This window comes from Taudactylus pleione, unplaced genomic scaffold (assembly GCF_031769625.1).
Source record: "Taudactylus pleione unplaced genomic scaffold, aTauple2 ptg003829l, whole genome shotgun sequence".
In the NCBI taxonomy this organism is placed as follows: domain Eukaryota; kingdom Metazoa; phylum Chordata; class Amphibia; order Anura; family Myobatrachidae; genus Taudactylus; species Taudactylus pleione.
The window spans coordinates 1-7,684 of NW_028288149.1; the positions used below are offsets into that span (position 1 = coordinate 1).

Below are 7,684 nucleotides of genomic sequence, written 5' to 3' on the forward strand. Positions count from 1 at the left end.
AAAATCAGAGCTCAAACTGTAGCATACGTTCATTATGCAATACGTTCTTTGTGCAATTGATTTCCAAATTACTCTGCAACTCAACTCCAATGATATATAATTTGGGTTCAATCCCAGACATAGGCCTAAATGGAGAAAAACAAATGTAGACACAATAAGGCAGCAGACGAGACGACACCAAATAAACAGATCTTGTTTATTTTCAGTAGTTACGTACATAAACCAAATGAAGTGTTAAGAAGTGCCAAAGTGCAAGCAGGTGAGTGCAGGAGGCGCAGCAGGTGGTGGTATTGTCATTTGATTGCATGACGTGCAGACACAGGCAAAAGACTAGTTTGTTGAATCTGTAAGAATGAAACAAAGTGAAACGAAAGAGTTAAATAGTTCTTTTCTATTTTTGGATAACAGTTTAGGAAAGGTGCACCGGTCCTGGAAGTAATGCAATACCAGGTCAATGCGTGGAGTGGACAGAGCAAGCTCTTCTTCCATCTCCCTGTTCTAAAAATCCATTTAATATATGGCCCCCAGATAGGGGGCGTATCAGATATTAAACTGATAAGAACAGATACTACACTTGATCTTAGCCAAAAGGCCGAGAAGCGATAACCCATTAAGGGCACGGAAAAAACACGCTCCGTTCTGACCTGACTCACACAATCAAGGAGAATGCTAGAGCAGCCACCAATAATCTATGAAGAGCGGCCTCCTGCTGCTTGCGGCCCTGTCCAAGGTGCTTCCAGCTACTGCAATGACTGACCCACAGCAAGGGCCTTTTTTTTTTTTTTTTTTTTTTTTTTTTTTTGCCCACCACTTGCCTTTACCATAGCTTAGTTACAAGCAGAAGTGCTTTGGGTTTCTTTCCCATACTCTCTTGCTAGCTGCATGATTTGCATTGGCACCGCCTCCTGCAAACCTCTGCCACACCCACCCAAAAGACGCTTTGCGGCCTTCCTTTCTTCGAGCCGTGTCCCTGCAGTTTATTAGACAGTGTAACCCTTCATTGAAATGCTGAAACATTGCTCGGAATGTTCACAGTGTCTACGGAATGTTCAGGAAGAAGAGAATGTTGACAGTCAGAACACAGAATGTTGGTGCATTCTCATTCTAATTTTCAAACAACCAACATTCTACTCTGATGTCAGTGTGTTCTGATGTTTACAAGTATTGCACTTGCTTGCTGAGGTCCATTGGAGGGAGACACAGACCACGAGATGCTTTCTCCAATTGATTGTCCTTGCAAATAGGGACCCAAAAAGGTTTCTTGATGGTCGCACGATGCCGAAAGAGGCACATTTAAACCCGTAACAAAACCATTTATTGGAAACAAATTGCTTGACCAAATGAGCGCCAATTTCAAATGATTAAGCATAAACCTAGTCTCCCAAATTTCTATGTGGGGACAAAGTTTGCAAAATATTCAAGTTGTCCAAATGAAAAGATGGCCAATTCACGACTGCAAAAGTTCAATCTATCCATGTGCAAAAGTTCAATCTATCCGTGTGGTTGGTTGACACTTCTTGGTGCCAAAAAAGTGAAAAAGAGACGCAAACGAATTCAAAATCTAAATGTGGCATCACCTGGGTGGGTTGGAAAATCAGAGCTCAAACTGTAGCATACGTTCATTATGCAATACGTTCTTTGTGCAATTGATTTCCAAATTACTCTGCAACTCAACTCCAATGATATATAATTTGGGTTCAATCCCAGACATAGGCCTAAATGGAGAAAAACAAATGTAGACACAATAAGGCAGCAGACGAGACGACACCAAATAAACAGATCTTGTTTATTTTCAGTAGTTACGTACATAAACCAAATGAAGTGTTAAGAAGTGCCAAAGTGCAAGCAGGTGAGTGCAGGAGGCGCAGCAGGTGGTGGTATTGTCATTTGATTGCATGACGTGCAGACACAGGCAAAAGACTAGTTTGTTGAATCTGTAAGAATGAAACAAAGTGAAACGAAAGAGTTAAATAGTTCTTTTCTATTTTTGGATAACAGTTTAGGAAAGGTGCACCGGTCCTGGAAGTAATGCAATACCAGGTCAATGCGTGGAGTGGACAGAGCAAGCTCTTCTTCCATCTCCCTGTTCTAAAAATCCATTTAATATATGGCCCCCAGATAGGGGGCGTATCAGATATTAAACTGATAAGAACAGATACTACACTTGATCTTAGCCAAAAGGCCGAGAAGCGATAACCCATTAAGGGCACGGAAAAAACACGCTCCGTTCTGACCTGACTCACACAATCAAGGAGAATGCTAGAGCAGCCACCAATAATCTATGAAGAGCGGCCTCCTGCTGCTTGCGGCCCCTGTCCAAGGTGCTTCCAGCTACTGCAATGACTGACCCACAGCAAGGGCCTTTTTTTTTTTTTTTTTTTTTTTTTTTTTTTGCCCACCACTTGCCTTTACCATAGCTTAGTTACAAGCAGAAGTGCTTTGGGTTTCTTTCCCATACTCTCTTGCTAGCTGCATGATTTGCATTGGCACCGCCTCCTGCAAACCTCTGCCACACCCACCCAAAAGACGCTTTGCGGCCTTCCTTTCTTCGAGCCGTGTCCCTGCAGTTTATTAGACAGTGTAACCCTTCATTGAAATGCTCAGAAACATTGCTCGGAATGTTCACAGTGTCTACGGAATGTTCAGGAAGAAGAGAATGTTGACAGTCAGAACACAGAATGTTGGTGCATTCTCATTCTAATTTTCAAACAACCAACATTCTACTCTGATGTCAGTGTGTTCTGATGTTTACAAGTATTGCACTTGCTTGCTGAGGTCCATTGGAGGGAGACACAGACCACGAGATGCTTTCTCCAATTGATTGTCCTTGCAAATAGGGACCCAAAAAGGTTTCTTGATGGTCGCACGATGCCGAAAGAGGCACATTTAAACCCGTAACAAAACCATTTATTGGAAACAAATTGCTTGACCAAATGAGCGCCAATTTCAAATGATTAAGCATAAACCTAGTCTCCCAAATTTCTATGTGGGGACAAAGTTTGCAAAATATTCAAGTTGTCCAAATGAAAAGATGGCCAATTCACGACTGCAAAAGTTCAATCTATCCATGTGCAAAAGTTCAATCTATCCGTGTGGTTGGTTGACACTTCTTGGTGCCAAAAAAGTGAAAAAGAGACGCAAACGAATTCAAAATCTAAATGTGGCATCACCTGGGTGGGTTGGAAAATCAGAGCTCAAACTGTAGCATACGTTCATTATGCAATACGTTCTTTGTGCAATTGATTTCCAAATTACTCTGCAACTCAACTCCAATGATATATAATTTGGGTTCAATCCCAGACATAGGCCTAAATGGAGAAAAACAAATGTAGACACAATAAGGCAGCAGACGAGACGACACCAAATAAACAGATCTTGTTTATTTTCAGTAGTTACGTACATAAACCAAATGAAGTGTTAAGAAGTGCCAAAGTGCAAGCAGGTGAGTGCAGGAGGCGCAGCAGGTGGTGGTATTGTCATTTGATTGCATGACGTGCAGACACAGGCAAAAGACTAGTTTGTTGAATCTGTAAGAATGAAACAAAGTGAAACGAAAGAGTTAAATAGTTCTTTTCTATTTTTGGATAACAGTTTAGGAAAGGTGCACCGGTCCTGGAAGTAATGCAATACCAGGTCAATGCGTGGAGTGGACAGAGCAAGCTCTTCTTCCATCTCCCTGTTCTAAAAATCCATTTAATATATGGCCCCCAGATAGGGGGCGTATCAGATATTAAACTGATAAGAACAGATACTACACTTGATCTTAGCCAAAAGGCCGAGAAGCGATAACCCATTAAGGGCACGGAAAAAACACGCTCCGTTCTGACCTGACTCACACAATCAAGGAGAATGCTAGAGCAGCCACCAATAATCTATGAAGAGCGGCCTCCTGCTGCTTGCGGCCCTGTCCAAGGTGCTTCCAGCTACTGCAATGACTGACCCACAGCAAGGGCCTTTTTTTTTTTTTTTTTTTTTTTTTTTTTTGCCCACCACTTGCCTTTACCATAGCTTAGTTACAAGCAGAAGTGCTTTGGGTTTCTTTCCCATACTCTCTTGCTAGCTGCATGATTTGCATTGGCACCGCCTCCTGCAAACCTCTGCCACACCCACCCAAAAGACGCTTTGCGGCCTTCCTTTCTTCGAGCCGTGTCCCTGCAGTTTATTAGACAGTGTAACCCTTCATTGAAATGCTCAGAAACATTGCTCGGAATGTTCACAGTGTCTACGGAATGTTCAGGAAGAAGAGAATGTTGACAGTCAGAACACAGAATGTTGGTGCATTCTCATTCTAATTTTCAAACAACCAACATTCTACTCTGATGTCAGTGTGTTCTGATGTTTACAAGTATTGCACTTGCTTGCTGAGGTCCATTGGAGGGAGACACAGACCACGAGATGCTTTCTCCAATTGATTGTCCTTGCAAATAGGGACCCAAAAAGGTTTCTTGATGGTCGCACGATGCCGAAAGAGGCACATTTAAACCCGTAACAAAACCATTTATTGGAAACAAATTGCTTGACCAAATGAGCGCCAATTTCAAATGATTAAGCATAAACCTAGTCTCCCAAATTTCTATGTGGGGACAAAGTTTGCAAAATATTCAAGTTGTCCAAATGAAAAGATGGCCAATTCACGACTGCAAAAGTTCAATCTATCCATGTGCAAAAGTTCAATCTATCCGTGTGGTTGGTTGACACTTCTTGGTGCCAAAAAAGTGAAAAAGAGACGCAAACGAATTCAAAATCTAAATGTGGCATCACCTGGGTGGGTTGGAAAATCAGAGCTCAAACTGTAGCATACGTTCATTATGCAATACGTTCTTTGTGCAATTGATTTCCAAATTACTCTGCAACTCAACTCCAATGATATATAATTTGGGTTCAATCCCAGACATAGGCCTAAATGGAGAAAAACAAATGTAGACACAATAAGGCAGCAGACGAGACGACACCAAATAAACAGATCTTGTTTATTTTCAGTAGTTACGTACATAAACCAAATGAAGTGTTAAGAAGTGCCAAAGTGCAAGCAGGTGAGTGCAGGAGGCGCAGCAGGTGGTGGTATTGTCATTTGATTGCATGACGTGCAGACACAGGCAAAAGACTAGTTTGTTGAATCTGTAAGAATGAAACAAAGTGAAACGAAAGAGTTAAATAGTTCTTTTCTATTTTTGGATAACAGTTTAGGAAAGGTGCACCGGTCCTGGAAGTAATGCAATACCAGGTCAATGCGTGGAGTGGACAGAGCAAGCTCTTCTTCCATCTCCCTGTTCTAAAAATCCATTTAATATATGGCCCCCAGATAGGGGGCGTATCAGATATTAAACTGATAAGAACAGATACTACACTTGATCTTAGCCAAAAGGCCGAGAAGCGATAACCCATTAAGGGCACGGAAAAAACACGCTCCGTTCTGACCTGACTCACACAATCAAGGAGAATGCTAGAGCAGCCACCAATAATCTATGAAGAGCGGCCTCCTGCTGCTTGCGGCCCTGTCCAAGGTGCTTCCAGCTACTGCAATGACTGACCCACAGCAAGGGCCTTTTTTTTTTTTTTTTTTTTTTTTTTTTTTTGCCCACCACTTGCCTTTACCATAGCTTAGTTACAAGCAGAAGTGCTTTGGGTTTCTTTCCCATACTCTCTTGCTAGCTGCATGATTTGCATTGGCACCGCCTCCTGCAAACCTCTGCCACACCCACCCAAAAGACGCTTTGCGGCCTTCCTTTCTTCGAGCCGTGTCCCTGCAGTTTATTAGACAGTGTAACCCTTCATTGAAATGCTCAGAAACATTGCTCGGAATGTTCACAGTGTCTACGGAATGTTCAGGAAGAAGAGAATGTTGACAGTCAGAACACAGAATGTTGGTGCATTCTCATTCTAATTTTCAAACAACCAACATTCTACTCTGATGTCAGTGTGTTCTGATGTTTACAAGTATTGCACTTGCTTGCTGAGGTCCATTGGAGGGAGACACAGACCACGAGATGCTTTCTCCAATTGATTGTCCTTGCAAATAGGGACCCAAAAAGGTTTCTTGATGGTCGCACGATGCCGAAAGAGGCACATTTAAACCCGTAACAAAACCATTTATTGGAAACAAATTGCTTGACCAAATGAGCGCCAATTTCAAATGATTAAGCATAAACCTAGTCTCCCAAATTTCTATGTGGGGACAAAGTTTGCAAAATATTCAAGTTGTCCAAATGAAAAGATGGCCAATTCACGACTGCAAAAGTTCAATCTATCCATGTGCAAAAGTTCAATCTATCCGTGTGGTTGGTTGACACTTCTTGGTGCCAAAAAAGTGAAAAAGAGACGCAAACGAATTCAAAATCTAAATGTGGCATCACCTGGGTGGGTTGGAAAATCAGAGCTCAAACTGTAGCATACGTTCATTATGCAATACGTTCTTTGTGCAATTGATTTCCAAATTACTCTGCAACTCAACTCCAATGATATATAATTTGGGTTCAATCCCAGACATAGGCCTAAATGGAGAAAAACAAATGTAGACACAATAAGGCAGCAGACGAGACGACACCAAATAAACAGATCTTGTTTATTTTCAGTAGTTACGTACATAAACCAAATGAAGTGTTAAGAAGTGCCAAAGTGCAAGCAGGTGAGTGCAGGAGGCGCAGCAGGTGGTGGTATTGTCATTTGATTGCATGACGTGCAGACACAGGCAAAAGACTAGTTTGTTGAATCTGTAAGAATGAAACAAAGTGAAACGAAAGAGTTAAATAGTTCTTTTCTATTTTTGGATAACAGTTTAGGAAAGGTGCACCGGTCCTGGAAGTAATGCAATACCAGGTCAATGCGTGGAGTGGACAGAGCAAGCTCTTCTTCCATCTCCCTGTTCTAAAAATCCATTTAATATATGGCCCCCAGATAGGGGGCGTATCAGATATTAAACTGATAAGAACAGATACTACACTTGATCTTAGCCAAAAGGCCGAGAAGCGATAACCCATTAAGGGCACGGAAAAAACACGCTCCGTTCTGACCTGACTCACACAATCAAGGAGAATGCTAGAGCAGCCACCAATAATCTATGAAGAGCGGCCTCCTGCTGCTTGCGGCCCTGTCCAAGGTGCTTCCAGCTACTGCAATGACTGACCCACAGCAAGGGCCTTTTTTTTTTTTTTTTTTTTTTTTTTTTTTGCCCACCACTTGCCTTTACCATAGCTTAGTTACAAGCAGAAGTGCTTTGGGTTTCTTTCCCATACTCTCTTGCTAGCTGCATGATTTGCATTGGCACCGCCTCCTGCAAACCTCTGCCACACCCACCCAAAAGACGCTTTGCGGCCTTCCTTTCTTCGAGCCGTGTCCCTGCAGTTTATTAGACAGTGTAACCCTTCATTGAAATGCTCAGAAACATTGCTCGGAATGTTCACAGTGTCTACGGAATGTTCAGGAAGAAGAGAATGTTGACAGTCAGAACACAGAATGTTGGTGCATTCTCATTCTAATTTTCAAACAACCAACATTCTACTCTGATGTCAGTGTGTTCTGATGTTTACAAGTATTGCACTTGCTTGCTGAGGTCCATTGGAGGGAGACACAGACCACGAGATGCTTTCTCCAATTGATTGTCCTTGCAAATAGGGACCCAAAAAGGTTTCTTGATGGTCGCACGATGCCGAAAGAGGCACATTTAAACCCGTAACAAAACCATTTA

The 7,684-nt window shown here is 42.2% G+C and overlaps 5 non-coding genes across 5 annotated transcripts; all 5 read right to left on the reverse strand.

Annotated features, from left to right (window-relative positions):
- Positions 1 to 413: 413 nt before the first annotated feature.
- On the reverse strand, positions 414 to 604 carry LOC148430411 (U2 spliceosomal RNA). The gene has a single exon (XR_015877508.1). It is a non-coding gene; the product is annotated as a U2 spliceosomal RNA (small nuclear RNA).
- Positions 605 to 2,003: 1,399 nt separating this feature from the next.
- Positions 2,004 to 2,194, reverse strand: LOC148430412 (U2 spliceosomal RNA). The gene has a single exon (XR_015877519.1). It is a non-coding gene; the product is annotated as a U2 spliceosomal RNA (small nuclear RNA).
- A 1,402-nt stretch (positions 2,195 to 3,596) lies between these two features.
- On the reverse strand, positions 3,597 to 3,787 carry LOC148430413 (U2 spliceosomal RNA). Its single transcript, XR_015877521.1, has one exon. It is a non-coding gene; the product is annotated as a U2 spliceosomal RNA (small nuclear RNA).
- A 1,400-nt stretch (positions 3,788 to 5,187) lies between these two features.
- LOC148430414 (U2 spliceosomal RNA) lies at positions 5,188 to 5,378 on the reverse strand. Its single transcript, XR_015877522.1, has one exon. It is a non-coding gene; the product is annotated as a U2 spliceosomal RNA (small nuclear RNA).
- A 1,401-nt stretch (positions 5,379 to 6,779) lies between these two features.
- Positions 6,780 to 6,970, reverse strand: LOC148430415 (U2 spliceosomal RNA). The gene has a single exon (XR_015877523.1). It is a non-coding gene; the product is annotated as a U2 spliceosomal RNA (small nuclear RNA).
- Positions 6,971 to 7,684: the final 714 nt, after the last annotated feature.